Below are 20,242 nucleotides of genomic sequence, written 5' to 3' on the forward strand. Positions count from 1 at the left end.
TGAGGTCTTGTTGAGCTCAAGTTGAATCAACAGAAAGCCAACATGGACTCGGAGTATGTTGAGTTCACTCAACTGTAGCTCAAAAGAATTTCCATGCACTCTTCCCAATAAAATTTCTGTTGGGGATTTTGTGTTGATTTTCAATTGTGGTGTTATGGAGCACACAAATAGATAGTAACAGTGACAGTAGTCTGGGAGGCTTTTTCAAACTTGAAACACACATATATATTTTGAATAACTGCACATGTGGCATGAGGGCAACTGTTTTAAACTTTTGGAAATGCCTTCTTAACTGTTGGACTTGGAGAGGCATCTCAGGTACTTTCCTCTACCTTCAAAGATGGCCAATATATTTGTGGTTACTGTTGCGCTAATTCCTTTGCTCTACTGTTTATTGGCAGCAGTGAAGTACTTGTACACAATAGCTTGCGGCAGCAACGATAGCTTTTTCACACTCCTCACCAGAGAAGGGCGCCTCATAATGAGAGTTCCTGCTGCTACTTCTGGCATTTTATTTGCTTGTCCTTGCACCGCTTGCTTAATTAGCTCAAATAGATTATTTTTCTTTAGTTCTCTTCATAGCTCTCTGTCCAGAGAATCCAGTACAGAAATGAAAGTTACTTGTAAAAGAAAGGGTAATTTGTGACAGCAAGGTGCTAACTGGGACTGGTTAGTTCTAAACACTGATTGATTTAGCATGCTTCCAGTGGGAAAATATTTGCCCTTTGTAGTTTCCTGGTGGTAGTGTTAAATACTTCTGTAAATTGTTACTGAAAAAGTATAAATTTTTTACGATAATGTCATTAAAATATTGCCGTTATATTGCCATCACCATCAAAGCAATATCTTGGCTATGACATGGCTGTCTACAAAAATCAATTCATGGAAACAGCATGACAGTCGTAAAGCACAGCTATTGGTACACAACTGACGTCTTGCCAATCGAGATTTTGGAACGTTTTGCTTCATTGTGTTTGTATTCCTGATATTTAGGGCCAGAAATGTATCACACAAACACAACAGGCACCCATTAAAAATGTGAACATTATGAAAATATTCACTTCTAGGTGCATTTTATTTTCTGCAACTCGGTGATTTCATTCAGACAGAATTTTCGTACAATGTTCGCACTCACCGACACTGATATGAAAACAGGACAATTGGCAAAAAGATCCCTGAGGCTAATGAATACTTAAAACAGCAGCAGCTGTACAACAGATGTGTAGGAAGACAAATGGCACTCTGAATAATTAAACTAAGTTATCTGAAATAGAGGGTCAAACATTACTGAGGTTCAATAATCAGCGCAGCCAACTGAACTCTCATCCATCCAACTGGTGCTCCAGTGCAAATGGTTCAGACCAACAAACCAAGCGTACAAAACTATTACAAAACTATACATACAAAACTATACAAGCATGTCAAGGATATTAATATTTACAGTTGCTGCAATGACACAAATGCTGCACTAAATTAAACTCTCTCAGCATTCGGCTTCATAGGTTTGGTGCAAAAAACGGTGACATATGCAACACAGTCTCAATAATCAGATGGTAATGAAAGATAACGGTTTTTGTGGAGTCATACAGTAAGCAGGGAAATGACCTCCAACTTACACAGACTCGAGGACCAGGTTTTCATGCAGTACACACAAGCTAACAGACTCGCCATTGGCTAGACAAATGCACTTTTTCAGGCAGGATGCACTTACAATAACGTTTTGACTGGCCCACCGTGCCTCCACAAAGTCTAAAAACTTGTCAAGAACATGTGCGCTGGATAGCCTTTTTTGTTACGCTCAAAACATTAATGTGCACATTCACTTCACTACTGCTCTCCAAGAACACAACTCGCACAATGCGCCCAAAAACACCATTTGCACACACATAAGTTTTTTCTCCTCGATTTGTTCAGCCATGCAGTGCAAAATTTAAATGATCAAATCATCATTTTTTGGAACTCTATCCCTTCGTCTTTCTGCACGCCTTTGCCCAAAAGCAACACTGATCCATTTTGTACAAAATGATTTCGAAGAGCATATTCTTTCAGCAAGCATTTCAATGCTGATCCAAGAGTGCTCTGCATATTGTGAACAGAATTTGTTGCCCATAGCTTTGTCAGTGCCTGCAGGGCACAAAATTTTTGTGCAATCTGGAAATGTGCATACCGTGTACCTTGAACAAATTTAACTAGGGTGCCATTCATCGCTTCAAAAAGAAAAAGCGAGTATCCCCATAATGGGCCCCAGTTCTTCACACTGTCAACTAGATGGAGGAGAAGATGAATATTATCTGTCATGTATTGAACACCATACAAATGTTCATATTCGATGACAAATTCAGTCATTTCCTTCTGCACAGTGACAAGATGTTCAATACAAACAGATGGGCCAAGGAGATAATGCATTATCGCAACAAACCGCATCCAATGTTTGTAGTGCCGTTCCGGAATTTTATCTTTAAGTATTAATGGATAGTAAAAGAGCATCCAATTTCTCCATTCGGATGCCTTCCATACTTTCCTGTCATGCAAGGACCGAGGCAACCTTGAAAGTTCCCATGTTGCAGTGAGCCCCATTAGTTGCCTGTCCACATCACCAAGGCACTGGCGCAATAGAAAGCCCCGGCAGCGCTCCGACCTAAGCCACATGTACAGTGTTGCACGAACAAAGCCGGAGCAGACTGCATGCATGTAGTCAATGACGAAGCCCGAGGCAAATGTGAAGAATGCCAACAAACTAAGTACGCTGGTCCCTTTGATGCCGCAACTTGGGCGTTCTTTTGCTTTCGCCTTTCGTGCATGTTTTTGAAATGAATCCTGTGTCCTCAACTTTAATGCCGAAGAAGGTGAAGGGTAGACCCGACAGAATCTATTCCCTTTAGGCACGACCTTGCCTGGTTCCTCACACCAGGCACAGCCATGGAGTCCATTAAACTGAGTCATTTTCATTAGCTCACACCTGGCAACACTGTCTACAGCACACGGGCCAGGGAACACCTTTGTTGTATGCATTTTTCTCTCATTATCTTTCCATGTTATTCCTCTGGATGACAAGTCATTCATAATTTTGACAAATGACAGCATAAAACAGTTAACAGCAGGCTTCCTAGCGCTGAGCCACAACCCTGACAAAATCAATCTTTGAATGCGTTGCTTGAAGGGAAGTTCATTAACCATTACCAGGAGTGGCCACATACAAACCTTAGAGCTTTCACAAAGAGGTACACCATCTGTATTGAAAGTCAGTGCAATGTCTTCTTTTTTTAAGGGCAACCTGTGGTACTCCATGCTCTCGGTTATATCAGTTGCATCATATGATAATGATGCGCGGCTTCTTGGAACCGCTCCAGACTCTAGCAGCTCACGTAGCTGGGCTTTCAAGTCCAGAATAAGAAAATAGAATGAAGACTTTCTCAGGCTATCAATCGAGTGTTCATAGCTGCATTTTTTACATGAGACATTTGTGCCATCAGTAAGCTCTCCAATATATTCAGTACACTCACTGCAGTAGAAATGTTTGGCATACTGTTTTTCTACTGCACAGAACTGCTGAAAAAATGTATACTTTGAGGCTGGGTATGACACTCCACTCGGCAGATGTGCACCAATAAGTTGAACAAGGCTTTCGGTGACTTCCTTTGAACATCCATGGCGCAAACTGTGTGCCATAACCATTAAGAGAGTTTCTGCTCGTGTAAGCTTGGCTCCTGGTAAGAGGGCATCATCCTTGAAAGAGAAAGACAGCATGCAATTATTAGGATGTAATAACATGACAGTCACATCACAAGCTTTAAATGCATAGTGTGAAATCTCAAACAGCACAAAAAGAATGAGAGGCGGCCTTGTCAATCTGACTGCAGATCTTCATACATTTCAACAAATACTGAGCTGGAAGAAAAACAGTTCAAATATCTTTTGGTAAAAACAAGCTTAGGGAATGTCATATGTTTGTCTATACAATCATGGTTTGCTGGCTAACACTCATTGCAGATGATCCTTTACCATTGATGAGGTCTGTTCAGTAGGTACTGAAGCTCTTAAGAGTTTGGCAACTTAGATTAATGATGTTCCACTTCCCATGAAAGTATACCTCTAGCTAGCTCATACACCTAACCCAATGTTCCTTCCACCTTTGAAAACATCATGCTCATCTTTTCTGTCCTAAGATCTGGATACAACTTTTTTTTAACTGTGAGTCACGTGTAGGTATATATCAGAGAAGTGACAGTCGTTAAAAGCATTCAAAGCATAGGCAAGACGTTTTTGTCATACAGTGGTGCTAAGAAGAGTGGGAAATTAGCTGCTTATTCACTTCAGATAGCGTAAGAAAAGACAATCTTGTGCAACGGCGCAACCTGAAGCCACGACCTCCGTGTCACGTGCAGTGCTCAGCCAACTGAGCTACCGTAGCTGCAGCATCCAAAACTTGATTGTGTTGTCTAGTGCAGTCCCTGATAGAAATGATGGATGTGGTGCGTCCTGTACGAGCACTACATAGAACATGATCAAATGGGGAGTGCGGCAGCTGTGTGACAGGCCTTTAGTGCTAACTAAGGCATCAAGACAGCCAGAACCTAGACCTTCGCTACGCTATTGAGTAGACAGAGGTTGGATAATGAGGAGCTCATACAAAATATAAACCTCAAAAACCAAGGAAAGCACAGGCTCTCTATGTTATGCTACATGAACACATTCGAAAGTACACACTGAGATAGGGACAGAAACAGCTCTACATCATTGCACGAAACATGTGGTCGTGGGTTCAGATCCCACTGGCGCCATGTGGTTGCCTTTTTTTTCCATCTTCTGTAAAATTATCTTGTATATACAATAATACAACTGAGTGCCTACTCTTATCAACACAGCTAAAAAAAAATAATTCCCCTGTGCTTACCTCAATTGTTTTCGGTAATAGGTTGCTTTTTAAAGCATGCAATGTTGTTAACAGTCAATGTTGTTAACAGCCATGCAAAGTACCAGTTCGTATTTTTATAGCTTAAAACGCTCAGGCGTTTAAAGTTCCATGAAGGGCCAAGCACCATAAAAATGGTACAACCCAGATGCTTCCAACGAGGTAGAATTAGCATCAGCAAAAACGAAATTTAAAAAGTGGCACGTGAAGGCGAGTCCAGATTTGCGCCTTCTGCGCTGTGCAAGACGACTTCGCGTTGCTGCTGGTTTTGAGATAAGTGCCAGCGGCTAGTGACAGCTCGCTTACTCGGGCGCACGGAGCATACGTTATATTTTTCAAATTTCGCGGGATTTAATTTATGGAAAAAGGGCTACGCTACCCCGTCGGAAGCACCCGAGTCGGACCATTAAATCACGGCACTTCAAAACTTTCTAATCCACATCTAAAATTTCTAGTCATATGTAGTTCGTTGAATAATGTCTTTTAATTATTAATGTAGGCGGAATGTAAACATACTAGCTGTTTCTAGCCGCTGACAACATTAACTTGATTTCAGTTCGGGAGAACGCACTGGCTTTCTCGTATCCCGTACTCTAGTAACGGACACAAGGGGATGGGACAACTGAGGATTGCAATGCTTTACAAAAAAACCCTGGCCGAAGTGTGATGAATGGGCAGGCACATTGTCATAACCGAGCTAAACGGCATAAGTGCACTCGCCGAAGTGCGCACTCAGGTCGGAGTGCGTTCACAGAACGCTTCGAGGGCCGAGTGCGTAGCCTCACCAACAGCCAAAGAACTCACAAGTTTATTTTACTTGCTATAACATTGTTTTTAAACGAATTTTTCGTTTCAGCTACAACCGAACCAGCACAAGAAAGAACCAGCACAGTACAACCAGCACAACTCCATTGCGCGCTGCCATCTTGTTTGTTTTTAAAATTCTGGAAAGTCTTGGTGGCTGGTGTTGTCTTTTCTCTATTTCTATTTTTCTACATAGTTGAAAACTGTTTAAGCACGTTTATTTCGCTGCCACGCAAAAAACAAATCAATTAAAAAAATTCCTTTTCTTATCCATCGCCCTCTTCAAAATTTCCGCTCATTATTTGTCGCAAATTTTTTTAAATACGAGTGCACTTTGCTTTTCCTGTTCAACATCGCGTAGATTAAAAACACCAAATGTGTCACTCCAGATTCCGAAGCACGCTCCCCTTAGTGCACTTGCGCGCTTGACTGGATTACGCTTGCAGAGAGAATTTTCGCGGGTGCATCGGATTCGCTAGGTAAGGCACGAGGCTACTGCAATGCTGCATATGCAGAGAAAGCACATACTCGACACAAGTATCATGCACTGTCTGTACTGTTATGGGCGATTGTTATCCAGTACGAAAGCAGCTGCCATAAACTTAATTTAAAAAGAAAAAAAAATCTTACCAGTTCGTTTGTCTGGTTGTCACGAGAGGGCTGGTCGCCTTGAGAACAGTAGGAAGCAGAATCAGAATCAGATTCGAAGTCAACACTTTCATCTGACGAGTTTCGGTTTGGTTTTATGGGGTTTAACGTCCCAAAGCGACTCAGGCCTTGAGAGACGCCGTAGTGGAGGGCTCCGGAAATTTCGACCACCTGGGGTTCTTTAACGTGCACTGACATCGCACAGCACACGGGCCTCTAGAATTTCTCCTCCAAAGAAATTCTAGCCGCCGCGGCCGGTATCGAACCCGCGTCTTTTGGGTCAGCAGCCGAGCACCATAACCGCTGAGCCACCGCGGCGGCATTCATCTGACGAGTCCTCAGTCACATTCTGCTGTTGCTCACATAGATGCGGGGGGCTGTGCTCGTCGCCAAGGAGTTCGTCGCGATCCTCGTTTCCAGCATCGGCGTGACGAGTAGACGGAATTACATTCTCCACATCTCGCTCCCTGGTGCTTTCACAGGAGCTATCACCGCTCGAATCAGTGTCGGCTGGGGATCCCGGAGGCTCAGGAAGTGAACCTTGCAGTCTAAACCGGTGTTTGGAACGCCGGGGAACTTCGACTGACGAGTCCCATAGATACTGGTTTGGTTTTTGGTTTTTCGGGGTTTAACGTCCCAAAGCGACTAAGGCTATGAGAGACGCCGTAGAAATTTCGACCGCCTGGGGTTCTTTAACGTGCACTGACATCGCACAGTACACGGGCCTCTAGAATTTCTCCTCCAAAGAAATTCTAGCCGCCGCGGCCGGGATCGAACCCGCGTCTTTTGGGTCAGCAGCCGAGCACCATAGCCACTGAGCCACCGCGGCGGCAGTCCCATAGATACTGGCCGAATTTTGTTTTACGCGGCATCCTGACCATTCATGCGATCATTCGGTCTCGTCGACCTTAAGCAGGCTGCCACTTAATGCACACGTAATGCAGACGGCACACAGGTCACTTCATGCACGCGGGAGATAACTCGGTAAATCTGCACTGCAGGAATGCAAGGACTGCGTGGGCTACATGTAGAATCGACAAACGTATTCACCGTGGCGAGTCGCGGAGGTCGCGGTTTAAATAGATTTACTTCGTGCCCTTCCCCGCTTCGTAGTGGTTCAGGAACCGTGACATCATATCACCCTCCACCAGCTCTCTTCCCACGTGCAGAGTGGCAGGACAAGGGGACGTAATTGTTACAGCTTGCGGAGCTCTGTACATTTCCGCTCTTTAAAGTACTTCCTAGAACTCCAGCTCAGGGAGGACGGGAGAAATACAGCTGACTATTTTCGAAAATCACTCTATTCGAGCTTCTCTGCAAGGTACGTTTTCCAACGGAAGCTCGTTCCTGCGAGACACTCGCAATGTTCGCGGAAACGAAAGCAGGCATAAGGTACACGCGTTCAAGATCGCATAGTTAAGGGGAGACTCGCTAATCGCATTGATGTGCGCAAAACTTCTTGGAAACTACGTGCGGCAAATACGAGCCAGGTGTTGTGCGGGCCGGTCCATACACATGCAGTGCATTGTACCCTCTACTCGCGCTCTAGCTCTCCATTTCCAACTCTTCCCACGTGCAGAGTGGCAGGACAGGGGGACGTAATTGTTAGAGCTTGCGGACCTCTGTACATTTACGCTCTTTAAAGTACTTCCTAAAACTCCAGCTCAGGGAGGACGGGAGAAATACAGCTGACTATTTTCGAAAATCTCTATTCGAGAAGGTTCGTTTTCCAACGAAAGCTCGTTCTCAGACCACACTCATTCCTGACTAACGCCCGCTGACTTCCGAGATTGCATGCACCTGCACGGAGCGTGGCCGCGGGCAATTGAGATTGAACAACCGTATATACTCTTGTAAGGGCCGCATGTTTACAAGGGACTCAGCCCCAACTTCGCGCCCGGTAATCCTAAAAAAAAAGTCAGCCAAAAAGTCAGCTACCAACTAGGTATTCATCTTTACACTGAATAATTGTATTCTCTAGCAGCTCCCTTGATTTTCGGGCCTCTTTTTTGATCCGCTGTGAATCCCTTTGCGTGAAGTAAGCCATCGTCGGTGTGCCTCAGGCAACCATTTTTCGAACAAGAAATGGCATGAAAACATGACCGCTCAAGTGATGCTGCCTGGGTGTTTTCACCATTTAAAAAGCAGTAGGCACATCCTTTGCAGCACACTCCCAAAATATATAAAGACCTTTTGTGTCATCTCATGCAAACATTCTTGTATAGCCAATGTAAATGCACAGCCAAGGTCAGAAATTCACATTTAGCTTGTCGATGCGTGCTGCCGACAGCGAGACTTATTAAGAATAAGAGCTCGCGTAGCCTATATAAACTCCCTGTTACCGACTGCGTGCGAGGATTCAACAGCGTATGGTCAGCTGAGGCTGGTTATCCCAAACTCAGTGCTTCCGGGACTATTCGTCCGGCGTTAATCAGTCATCCGCGAAACCCGGAGCTAAAAAAAAGATATTTCGAGAGTAATCCTGCTGAAGTAGCACTGCAGGCGTGCTTCAGGCAATTAAATTGCCTCCATATAGAGCCAATGTTCCCTGAAAAAAAAAAAAATGCTAGAAGCTTTTCTTTGTGTTTTTGCTGAATGAAGAACAACAATCCATTTAAACCTGGCGATAATCATCGTGCCTGCTTTGCAGTTTCTGTTCAACATAAGCAAGCTTCACGTTTTAGCCAGCATCAGGTTGAAAAATGAAGCATATGGTTGGTCCCCACCCAGGTTCTGAAAATTCAATTTTCGGGTTGAGGAAATTCTTGGCAAGTACGAAATTGAATGTTGTGCAGGAAAAGTGAAAATTTCACATCAGGGAAAAAAACTGATATTTAAAAATATGCTATACCCTGCCCCGTGCTCCGCATCGAAGCTAGAGCGAAGGCACGTGCTTTGGACCGAGGCACAGAATCATAAAATGACTAACCTTGTTACCAGTTCACCATCAGGCTATGAGGTACTTCGCATTCAATTGAACATATAATTGATTTCTGCAAGGCAGCGATGCGCTCGGAAAAGCAGCCGTATGCGAAGGCCACCTCACACAGACTGCCGCGGATTGCACGCGTGGAGCTCCGCTCCAAAGCGTCTGCCAAGCCGTCAAAAACGCCGTATCTTAAGAGGACCTTAACAAATTATGATCACGTATCGTTTGCCAGTAAATGACTGTATTGATCGAGAACTCGTTAGCAACCTGTTTTACTCCGGGCGTTTGGTTTTGTTGGCTTATGGGGTTTAACGTCCCAAAGCGACTCAGGCTATGAGAGACGCCGTTGAGAAGGGCTCCAGAAAATTCGACCACCTGGGGTTCCTTAACGTGCATTGACATCGCACAGCACACGGACACACGTCTCCATCCAAATTCAACCGCTACGACCGGGATCGAACCCGCGCCTTTCGGGTCAGCAGTCGAGCGCTATAACAACTAGGTACCGTGGCGGACTCCAGGCGTTTAACTTGCTCCGATCGTCGGGAGCATGCCGTATCATATGCCTTCAATGCAACGGCCGGCTTTCACATACTGCTTCTGTCACCTCTGGTGTTCCGCAGGGATCGGTACTGGGGCCTCTACTGTTTTTAATTTATGTCATTGATATCGTGGAAAATGTTACCTGTCAGGTGCGGCTGTATGCAGATGACTGTGTCCTATATCATTGAATTAAAGCCTAATGTGACACAAATAATCTGCAGCAGACTTTGGACCGCATTCAGCGGTGGTGCGAGAAATGGGACATGGTTCTGAATGCTGAAATGTTACTATATTTCTTTTACTGCGCAGGCGTACTCCTGTTTTGTTTTACTATGTTTTAAACAACCAGCTTTTATCTGAAATAACAGATTTTAAATATCTCGGGGTTTATTTTCCGGCTGACCTGACATAGAGAAAGCAAACTGAATATATATCGGCAAAGGCATCAAGAATGCTAAATTTTTATGCTCCTCGGAAGGTTAAACAACTTTTATACTTCACTAACATATGACGAATTATGGATCATGCCTGCGCAGTCTGGGACCCTCGCGTCGGAACCTACTGTGATATGCTGGAACGCGTTCAGAATCGTGCGGCGCGGTTTGTCACCAACAAATATTGTTTTAATTATCGAAGTAACAGTATCAAGCAGGAGCTGAACTGAGACTGAACGCCGTTTACGAATCAAGTCAGAATTCTTTTACCGCATTTATTTCAATAATACTGCTATCAACCCCGAAACTTATTTGCTGCCGCCTCATTTTGAATCCAGAAGGGGCGACCACGATTAGAAAATACGTGAGATAAAATGCCGTACTAGTGTGTTCAAGCTGTCCTCCTTTGCGCACGCCATGAATGGAATAAGCTGCCTCATTGTATTGTGAATTCCAGTCCGAATGCCAGTCCGAGGAAAAGTTCCGAGCACTGTTGTCGGAATTTTGATGTGCACGCATGCTCAGCTACTGTTTTTCTGCTTTTCCGCTCCTTGTCCTTTCCCAAGCATTTGAGTGATGTGAATGCGCTGTTGGCGCTCTTTTTCATCACTTGCCATCGATTCTTTCCCATCCTGTAGAAAAGGTTGGCACCTGTAGCACGATTGATTGTCTATGTATGTATTTCCCCCTGCAATTATGCCTTCATGGCGCTGCAGAAATGTAAATAAATAAATGAATTATGAATTTGAAGAATTCGACAGGGCTGCGCTAATTTGTCAGCAAAATGCGTGCCGCCATAAATTTAACGAAAAAAAAATGGCGGTCGTGCGTAAGAGCTCCACCTCGTCAGAGTCACGAAAAAAAAAGGCGGCCCCTACACGAGTACATACGGTATGCATTATACGCTTGTGGCATTCGTAGTATTTAATCATTGTAATAACGCTTCCGTGAGCTCTCTCAGCAGTCCAGAGTCTTTCCAAGAAGAACACGACAGTACCAGAGTACTGTGCGGAACCGACTTGTATTGGGAAAAGGCATGGAGGGGAAGTGTTCCTTCGTCCTTAGCGAGAAGTGAGAAGACATATGGGAGGGCAAGAAAGGGCAGGCCGGCAAGCCCGGCAACCATATCCATATACTAGTCATATGCAGTTATTGCATCGCTGATGTGTGCATCGTACTATTGTGGCCTCATAATTGTCCCGTGGAATATTGCCATGTGCCGACTGCTACTTAAGTGCGACCCCCGATTTTGCGAGCAGCATTCGTCGCTCGGCTCTTGCCTTGTACTGAACAGCAGCAGTCTCGTCCTCGTTCGACCTCGTGTTAGAAATGACGCATGTTCTGGTCAAGTGGTGTGCGGAGTCGAAATGTGATATTTATCCCAAACGCTGTATAGCAGATCCGGCCATTGGGCTGAGACTTAACTGAACGCTGAACGCTCATTGTAAAATGCTTCCCTCTGTTAAGCCGCTCGCTTATTCGCGCTCGAATTGGGCACCGAGATAGCATACGAAAGTCTTGCTTTTTTTAATACCAAGTTTAGACGATGTGCTTTCCATATTTCATCAGAATTAATTATAAATCCGCGCCGTCTACAGCACGGCGGCTCTTTACCCTCCTCGCAGCGCGCCCGTCGTCCTCCGCTCTAAGAGCGTGTTCGTCCTATTTTCCCGTTTTCGATTGTTTACTGGATGTTTCTGTTGGACTGATCTGTGCACCTTCTTTCAATTATTTGTAACGGCGACTTGGGTTTTCTTACAATGTTTGCACTTCTTACTTTGCACCAGAGGGAAATGAATTTGTGCGCAGTTGAACTACTGCTTGCCACAGTCCTAGAAGGAATGCATCCAAGTCTACAGAGAGAATTGTGATGCTGCATCTAGTTTGTTTCATTCCCGCTACATTTGCTCAAAGCATAAATTAATTTCTTGCATTTTCCCTCGAATGCCAAATACAGCACTTATCCGGCAATTCCTGAACGTGGTAAAGTTTTCGCGGTATCAGTGTAAGTTCGACGCGGGAAAACCCAAGTCGCCGCTACGAATAATTTAAATAAGGTGCACAGATCAGTCCAACAGAAACATCCAGTAAACAATCGAAAACGGGAAAATGCGACGCACACACTCTTAGAGCGGAGAACGAGGGGTGGCGCTGCGATGAGGGTTATATGCAACACCAACGAGGAAAGAGCACGGCGACCCCCTTAACAAGCAGCTTTCGCATAGTGCGCGTTTAGCGTTGCGACACTCTGTATGATAAAAGCATGACAGTGACCACAACAAAGCGCTGCGGAACGATTTCGCATTATTTGTTCCGCAGAACACTGCTGGAGCGCTCTAGGCTAGCATGTTCAGTTCTGTAGTACACGTAGGTTTTGTTATGGTGACCTTTCCGTGTGTCATGTAACATTGCAGTGCCTTGCATTGTTTTTGAGAGGCAAACCAAACTATCTGGAAAAAAAAGGGCTCGAATTGTATCTGCTGCTGGATTTGACCCTGGCAGCAGCTCGTCTTCTGGGACAAGAGCTTTGAACGTGCGTATAGGTGTCACCTCAGTACACGTGGTCATTGGCGTTCGTACAAACAGTCCACTTTCATTCATTCTGGTTTTGTTGACAGCAGCTAATGCGCATTATTATTAAACCTTGGATATTCATTTTTATTTCTCGCTAATGGCCTCCTTTGTCTGTGGGATCAAAATAATGTGTACGTTATACTGCCAGTCCGTGATACCACTGGTGACCTCCATGTACACCTGGCATCATCATCAGTTTGTGGAGTGATACTGACAAAGATGTTCTGTTTTTTTCTTCCTTTTTCTTAGCCAGGGCACATTGCTTCAGGTTTAGTGCTGCACTCGCCAGAATTGTGCACAGATGCAGTAGGGGTCTCTTAATATTGCATCCCATGAACTTTTTCACTGCAGATGTACTTGTGTTTAGTGTGCAGTGTTGCACAATTTCTGTTGCATGATTACTGAATGCTAGCTTTCCACGTCATCAAAAAGTACTATCTCTTTTCTGTGAATTTTTACTGTGTGGCTTACTTTTTATGCTTGCAAGGGCATTTGGTGCAGTACCCAGTCTCGACCAAATGCCCAGAAAACTTAGTTTGACTTCAGTGAAGAAACTACTTAAAGGGTGCCCAATTCACTTGGTATGGCTGTTCAGTACACATAGTTAGCATACACTGCTGCAATGGTGCTGGTACCCTAAAGCCTGCTTCAGCCTGCTTCAAAGCCTGAACTGTACTTGTTGATTGGCCAAGAATGCAGGTGGGGATGCCTCTCAAGTTATACAGATATTCATTTGGCTATTGTGACACTGCTTGTTTTAAGGAGCACCATGATCCAAAAAGCCTATTTTTCCAAGATTGCAGTGGCCATCCTTACAGGTTCTTTGCTGTTTGTGTCAACAATGTGCAGTGTGCTGTTGTTAGACAACTGCATTAAACAAACAAGTACTCGCCTCTCGGGCAGAACCATAGAGGTTAGCAGAATGGGTTGAACTTGATTTGAGGAGTTGAAGCACCAAATTTTAGTTGTGTGCTCTTTCTTTTGTATGATGTGCAGTTCATCAGAAAAATTGTGGGAATAAGTGGTAAATAATTGGTAATTGTTTTTTCTTTCGCACTGTTTTGGTTTGAACTGCCAAATGACGGCTGTGACGTTTCAGACTATTTGAGTTTGTGTGAGCATGCAATCTGCAGTGTGCCCACTGCTTTGTATATTTTAATTCACACCACCATTTATGCAGGCCTGCTGAAGAGTTGGAGTCTCAAAGAAATGAAAAGCAGCAATTGTATCTCAGTTCATGACTCGCATGACCTGAACTTGTCTGACGTCATTGCGGTCATTTGTCGATTGAAACTGAAATGGCATGGGAAAAATACTCAATTATAAATTATTTAGCTTCCATAGGGGAATGTAACATCTTGAATTATAATTTTCTTCAGCACTATTCTTCAGCATGCAAATATTTGGTACCTACTCTTTTAAGAGACTGTAAGAGAGCAGGTCAGGTTACAAAGGCGAGTTAATGACGTCCTAGTCTGAGTTAAGAGAGAATGGGCATGGGCAGGGCATGCGATGCTGAGGCAAGATAGCTGGGTAATGGATTGTATTCCAAGAGAAGGCAAGCATAGCAGTGGGGCGTTGTGGGGCTGGGTGGGCTGTTGAGGCTAGGAAGTTTACGGGATGAAAGGAGTATAGACACCTAATTTTGGTGGCATGTTTTCTTCTCTGCAATGATGCAGAATACAATACTACGCGTGAATAACCATATGGTATTCATGTATGACTGCTAAATAACCTATCATCATATTTTTCTGTTGTGCTGTTTCGATTTCAACTGAGGGACGATGGCTGTGACGTCCAAGAGTGGTTTTATCTCAGCTGAAACATTGAAAAACTGCGATGTAATCGCTGCTTCCTGGTTTACAACCCTTTCACGAGAGCTACAACTCTCAGCTTATCAGATCATTGCGAGAAGGTTAGGCAGAAAAGCAATTCAGAGATGAGGCCCGCCTGTATGAAGGGAGCCACAGAGATCCTTTTCATTCTTTTTACCTCTTCAGGCTGGTTGAAATTGCTTTGAAAATTATTGTAGTGCTAACTTGTTAGTGTTAGTTCCTCTTAGCTTTCTGGCTTATGGAGGTGTAACATCTCAAGGCAACTCAGGCTGTGAGGGATGCCGTGGTAAAGTGCTCCGGAATTTTCGACCATTTGGGGTTCTTTAGCATGCACTGACATCTGATTGTTGGAACATTGTTCGCTAGATGTTGATTTCTCCATTCAGCTATGGCGTTAGCAAATTCGATACATGGCTGGATCACTGCCTCCCACAGCTTTGACCTCAGCATGCCGTTTCTGAGTCTTAGACCTTTGATTTTCACTGCGTAGGGATTCTGCTTAACCTACTGTAATCTTCATATCAACATAGACAATCGGGCTACATGGCGAACCTTTCCTTGTTGGGTTGTGTTGGGTTTATTGGCGCATAAGCAGCTAAGTCTATCATGCGCCAAGAACAAGGTATGGAAAAAATATGCTTGAGCAGAGTTTGAAAACAAAGTGGATAAAAACGGTGGTGTAAAGGGCCTAAAGTTATTTTTACTAACTAGCTGATGAAAGACAAGAATTTTAAAAATGTCTGATAGCAGAAACTTTTAAAGGTTGGGTTACCTCCGCAGACATCCTTGGCTCAGCAAGGATTTCGAGGCTTCCAACAACTCAGAAAAAGACCTCAGCCTCCTTCTCATGATTGAGAAAATGGCTGAGGTGTATAATTGCATGTAGCGAAGCACAGGGTGAGTAGATTAGAGTTGATGAAGAATACTGGCTTCCCTTAAAAAGCTAAAAACACAGGGTATACTGACAAGTGCATCTTCGCCTAAAATCAATGCTGAATGAAAAGGAATGTGTTGTTTGTAAAAGGTAGTAAAATGTTTTTTTCTTAGTGATTCAAGTTCTGTACATGAGAATAATATGTGGTTTACTGTTAGTTCATCTCCGCACTTTCCACAAACAGGTTTGTCTTCTTTTGTAAGAAGGAAGTTGTGTGTGAGATGTGTGTGTCCAATGCGGAGACGGCATAAAATGACTTCGATGAAACGTTCTTGGTGGGAGCATGACTTCCATTCTTCTATAACTGTTTTTACTAAGTGGAGCTTATTACCTTCAATATTCCACTCAGACTGCCATTTATCTCTCAGCTTATACTGCACTAACTTCATGCCATCTTTGTAGGGAATGTTAACTTTCTTTATTTGTTTGTTCCGAGCTTTCGCAGCACATTCATGTGCTTTCTCATTGCCAGTGATTCCAATGTGGCTGGGACCCCAGCAAAATTTTATGTCTTGTCCCTGTATTGTGGCGCTTGTTATGTTGTGTATGATATTACCAATTAGTGGTGTCACTGCATTGCTATGGTGAAGTGAGGTTGGTGTGCTCAGAGAATCAGTGTAAATGATGCTGTTCTGAATGTTCTCATTTATTATTTACCTGTTATGAATTGCACGGCACAGCTGTTGTATGCGGTTTAAACCTGCACGTTTTATGTGCAGCATGCGGGAACAGTGGTACTGTGTGCAGTGGCTCTGTTTGGGCGCACTGATCCCCTGTAACGTTATGTTTCCAGGTGTTTTCTTTCCTTTGCTACTACTATGCTTGCAAAAACTAATCGTCGTGCACATAGCCATACCAAATGAGGCATGTCGCAAACTGCAGGTGTAGGTGGTTCTCTAATGTGACCAAAGCGCATGTCAGGGTTCCTCTCATTCACATCAGTACAAGCAACGTGTGCACAGCTAACAAGCTGCTCTGTGAGTCATTAAGTGCCTTGTCTCTTTACAATATACAGCAGGAGCAGCTTGGTTTGCTCGTGTGATAGCTATGACTACTGGTGAGCACGCATCATATGTTTATGAAATGTCAGAGTTGAAGGGGTTTATTGCATGCTATATTAAAGGCATAATAAAATAATCACAACTGTCCTGCGAGCATTTAGCTGAACTGTAGACTGCCTCGATGAATCATGTTGCAAATCTAATTGGTGAAACATTGTTTTAACAGAAATGCGGCTCTTCAAGGAGGTCAGAGATGGAGTTCCAAGTCCATTTGTATACTTTGACAATTTTTTATTTGAAAGGAACCTCGTTACAATGAAGAGTGATCTTGAAGGAGTATAGACACCTAACCATTGAGTGTATGTTTTCTGCTTTGTAATGATGCATGAGGCATTATTATACATGGATTACCATATGGTTTTCTCCGACGACCACTAAATTTATAATCATTTCTTTCTTGTGCTGTTTTCGTCCCAACAGCCAAAGAATGGCTGACATCAAAGTGTGCTTGTAGGTCACGTCATGTAATTGTTGCTTCGTCGTTTGCATTCACAACAGTGCTTAAGGCAGCCTGCCTCAATAGCTGGAATGACAACGAATGTAGAAGCAGCGATTATACTGAAAATTTTTTTGATGCCTCACGTGGGCTGTGGGCACACTTTATCGTCATAGTCATCGATCTGTTGATGAAACTGAAACATGACAAAAATTTTTGATTATAAAATATGTAGCATTTGCAGCAAATACCACGTGGTGATTCATGGTTAGTAGTGTCTTCTGCATCATTGCAAAGAAGAAATCATGCCACCGAAATCGGGCGTCTGTTCTCTTTTAAGAAGAGTTGTGTGTCATGTGCACAGCCACGATAACTATTGGCTAGGGCGTTTCACAGCCAGGCGACCAGGGTTCGATCCAGGCGGCAGCTGCAGCATTTCAGTGGAGAAGAAATGAGAGGCACTCGAGCTGCTGCTTGATGCAGTTGTGCTTTTCTAATCGTTCCCTTTCGTTTATTTCAGCAAGAGCCATGCTGCAATCACATAAAGGAAGTGGAGGAACTGCGGGGCGAAAATTCCGCTTTAAAGCTTCAGATTGACAGCTTGAAAAGGGAACTAGAAGAGGCAGAGAAGGCAGCTGGTGAGCTTTTCTTACTTGAACAGTTGTACTTTCAGCAAGCTTCTTTCATTTGCTGCTGCTTTTTTTTTGGAGGTTACCACAATACTTGCTCAAAAAAAGGAGAGAACCAGCTTAGGCTATTACATAATATATTGCTTACTTTTTAGCTGTCAAAAATTGTCTTGCGGCTCAAAGACTTAAATTTCTGTATAAAATTCTATTTTCTGACTTGCTTAAAGGGATACAGACCAAATATTTTTTGCACTGTATTTCCGCTTCGAAAAGATGTACAAAGCATAAGTAAACATAGGCCAACACATTTGGCATAACTGTGCCCCAGTAAATAATAGTTGAACTTATTTTTCTCTGTAGTTTCCTTCAGCAGTTGAATGGTTCTGATGTTACAAGTAGGTTTGTCAAAGAAAACATACACTCGCCAATGATGCGCAGACAATAAAAGGAATTGACGTTTCGGCGCCCATACGGGTGCCTTGATCACAAAGAAGCGAAGGACGGGCAGGTGAGCTATATATGGGCGATTTTTCGAAGGGTGCGCAGGTATATCTCTGGGAGATTGCCACGGGTCCGGTTAATCGTGTTTGGCGTGATCGAATGTACAATGATGCTATGAGAAGGCGCTTTGGTAATGATTTTTCCTATGCAATTACACATGCTGCGTCCCAGTCGATGGTATGGCCAGTTTCCTGATGATGTTGCGCTAAAGCGTTTGAGTTAGATTTTACTTTAGAGACGTCATTTTGGTGCTGTTTGAGCCTTGTCTTGAATTTTCCTGTTTCTCCGATATAGGAAGCGTCACAATCACGACAAGGGATCTTGTAGACCACACCTGGATAGATATCGAGGTCAAGAGGGTCTCTGACTCGCAAGAGTCGTTGCCGAAGTTTGCGCGAAGGAACGTGGGCTACATGAACATCATAATCTGAAAACATGCGAGCAAGGTTCTCACTCGCGCCATGGGCATACGGAATCGGCACCCGCTTCTTTGAACATGCCACAGTTCGGATACTCGGAGCAGAGGCGCATCATTCCTGTGATCGTAGTATTTGGGCTGGATAATCGTTCCGTACCAGGTATTGCCTGACCTGCTTCACTTCTGCTGCTCTGCACTTAGGACTTGGGCATATCTTGAATGTGCGGCTGAACAGAGACGCAGCGACTGAGCTCTTGTTGTGTTGAGGTGCGACTGAGTGCACCTCAACACGTTCCAGCAAAGCATTCAGTTCACCTAGAGGAGGAGGTGGATGGCCACATCGCTTTCCTCGACGTCCTCATGGAACGCTCACCGCATTCTCTGCAAACCACCGTCTATCGTAAGCCCACTCACACCGGAAGGTACCTAAACTTTCAGTCATCTCATCCCATCGGGCACAAGCACTCAGTCGCTGCATCTCTGTTCAGCCGCGCTTTTAGGATATGCTCAAGTCCTAAGCTCAGAGCAGCAAAAGTGAAACAGGTCGAGCACGACCTGATACGGAACGGTTATCCAGCCTAAACGGTTATCCAGCACGGTTATCCAGCCTAAACGGTTATCCAGCAAAGAAGCGGGTGTCGATTCCGTATGCCCACGGCGTGTGTGAGAACCTTGCTCGCAACTTTTCAGATTATGACGTTCATGGCAACGCCTCTTGTGAGTCAAGGACCATCTTGACCTTGATATCTTTCCAGTGTGGTCTACAAGATCCTCTGTCGTAATTGTGACGCTTCCTGTATCGGAGAAACAGGAAAATTCAAGACAAGGCTCAAGCAGCACCAAAATGACGTGGGTAAAGGAAAATCTAACTCAAACGCTTTAGCGCAACATCATCAGGAAACTGGCCATACCATCGACTGGGACACAGAACGTGTAATTGCATAAGAAAAATAATTACGAAAGCGCCTTCTCATAGCATCATTGTACATTCAATTCACGCCAAACACGATTAACCGGACCCATGGCAATCTCCCCGAGATAAACCTGCGCACCCTTCAAAAAATATAGCTCACCTGCCCGTCCTTCGCTTCTTTGTGATCAAGGCACCCGTATGGGCTCCGAAACGTCAATTCCTTTTATTTTCTGTGCATCATTGGCGAGTGCAGGTTTTCTTTGACAAATCAGTATGAGTTTTCCTCGCCAGACGGTATTCCGTCGAACCGTAGACTTCGTTACAAGTAGATATCACATTACATGAGCTATACAAGCGCTGCAGTATAATATCTGTTTGATTACTTGCTGTCATTTTGTCTTGTGGAGCTGGCAAGGGTAAGTGACAAGGCAGCATTTATGTTGCAAATCTGCAGTTCTTGTGTACCTCATGTGATCTTATACCTGCTTTGATGTTGCTGCCACCGTTTGGTTACTGTAGCTGCATGGAAGCAAAAATTCAGTTATAAATTGTTTTCTGAGCATAGAGGAATTGAACATTGCGACCAATGTTACTACGTCTTGTAGTCATTTCAAAGGAAAAAAAATGCACTGAAAAATTTGCCCTCTTTTAGAATCGTTGCGTAAGCCGTG

At 44.0% G+C, this 20,242-nt stretch overlaps 1 pseudogene; it reads left to right on the forward strand.

The window, feature by feature from the left end:
• Positions 1-18,671, forward strand: part of LOC149370167 (uncharacterized) — a 49,599-nt pseudogene extending 30,928 nt beyond the window's left edge.
• The last annotated feature ends 1,571 nt before the right edge of the window (positions 18,672-20,242 follow it).

Source organism: Amblyomma mixtum, chromosome 1 (genome assembly GCF_055824585.1).
Source record: "Amblyomma mixtum isolate Tamu chromosome 1, ASM5582458v1, whole genome shotgun sequence".
In the NCBI taxonomy this organism is placed as follows: Eukaryota; Metazoa; Arthropoda; class Arachnida; order Ixodida; family Ixodidae; genus Amblyomma; species Amblyomma mixtum.